The sequence below is a fragment of the Glycine soja genome, chromosome 2, assembly GCF_004193775.1.
Source record: "Glycine soja cultivar W05 chromosome 2, ASM419377v2, whole genome shotgun sequence".
NCBI lineage: Eukaryota > Viridiplantae > Streptophyta > Magnoliopsida > Fabales > Fabaceae > Glycine > Glycine soja.
In genome coordinates, this window is record NC_041003.1 from 32,604,788 (window position 1) to 32,606,689 (window position 1,902).

The 1,902-nt window shown below is 42.4% G+C and overlaps 1 pseudogene; it reads left to right on the top strand.

The window, feature by feature from the left end:
* The first annotated feature begins 870 nt into the window (after positions 1-870).
* Positions 871-1,623, top strand: LOC114375203 (annotated as a pseudogene).
* The last annotated feature ends 279 nt before the right edge of the window (positions 1,624-1,902 follow it).

Sequence of the window (1,902 nt, forward strand, 5' to 3'; positions counted from 1 at the left end):
ATAAAAATGTGCAAATAGTTTTGCTCAATGTATATTGCCTAAAGCTTTTCCTTTGCAGCATATTCATATGTGTCGCAACCTACCCTTCGGCGGGAGGGCGACGCGTGACTCGCGGGTGCGTGTTCCAAGAAAGGAATAAGCGCGGAGTCGCCACCAACATTTATTTGAGGAAAACGTCGGAAAAACTGGAAAAGACGTGATCTACGAACTTTAAGTGAAAGGTTCGGGAGTTGTATTTACACACGGGGAAGGTATTAGCACCCCACACGTCCGTCACAAGAGATGACAGCCTTTAATCAAATGTGCAAATATGACTTCAATTTATGTTATCTTCCCTTTTTATGTTCTTATGTCTTTTTTATGCCTTTTTATATTTTTATCTCTTTGTGGTTGACAAGGGCGCTTCCCTTTGCTCCTACGTATTCCTCAGTTGTGATGAGAAAATCAAACCTACGTAGTTCTTTTGTGAACAAAGTATTTGGTTAAATTGTTTTTATCTTTTTTGCAAAATATGTTTTTATTGAATGAAAGGTCATTTAAGGCGTTGGACCACCCACCGATAAGAAATTTATGTCTCCTCAAACAAATATTAATGTTTCTATAAAAATAAAAAACTAATAAAAAATTATCGAGGTAATTGGATTTAGTACAAGAATAAAGAATTAAGAGTCGCGAGGGTCGAGGGATCAGGGAGAAAATAGAGAAGCAGAAAAAAAATGTATGAAACTGAAACTATTATTTGAGAGAGAGAAAGAGAGTTCATTCAACACTTCTTGTTTGTTTCCTCTTCAGTGCTTCCTTATATGCTCAATCATCCACCACCATTAGCTATCACAACTTTGAAGCAAGAATTCTTCTCATATTTCCAAAATGGAGTTTAAGCAACATGAGGAAACTGAGTTGAGGATGCCCGCAGCAACAGCGAGTCATGACGACTTCAGAATACCGCCCTCAAGTCGAGGCGAAGAGGAGCCAGTGGTGGCGGCGATACCAGTGGCAATTCCAGTGACCCCAACACCACCCACCCTAGCTCAAAACAACAACAATGAGAAGTATCATGAGTGCCTTAAGAACCACACCGTCAAAAATGGCGGCCACACACTTGATGGATGCATCAAGTTCTTGCCTCTGGGCGAGGAGGGAACCTTGGACGCGCTAAAATGCCTAGTGTGCAACTGCCACCAAAACTTCCATCGTAAGGAGACCCCCAATGACACCTACCTGGTGCCTTACTACCACCACTCGTCGTTGCCGTTGGCAGTGTACTATGGGGAGCAGGTGGGCTACCCTCGTGTGCAAGGGCAGCAATGCACCTCACTGGCACTCTCCTCCAGGTCAAGGGGCAGTGGTGGGGCCTAGTCCTCAAGGGAGGACATGGAGGCAGTGTCAGACCCAACGAGTGGTGCCATTCCTCATGGCGGGTCCAGCAAGAAGCGTTTCAAGACTAGGTTCACCCAAGAGCAAAAGGAGAAGATGATGGCCTTTGCAGAAAAGCTTGGCTGGAGGATTTTGAAGCACGATGAGAGTGTCATGCAGGAGTTTTGTTCCCAAGCTAGCATCCAACCTCATGTGCTTAAGGTGTGGGTGCACAACAACAAGCACACCTTGGGTAAGAAGCCCTAGATAGAAAAAAAAATCCAGCCTCGTTACCTCTATCTCTATATATATGTTTCTCTGTTTTAAGTTACCATAATAACAACCACCATTCGCCTCTAATTGTTTCATTGTCATGCTATCTTTAAAATCCAAAATCAACACAATTGTTCAAGGTGGAGATAAATTTGTGCTTCAAGAATATAAGTACTTATGCACTAATCGTATTTTGTATTTTTGTTTCCAATTGACGCACTTTTATAACATGGTTTCTTTTCATGTCATTTAACATTTTCCTCCAATGAACAT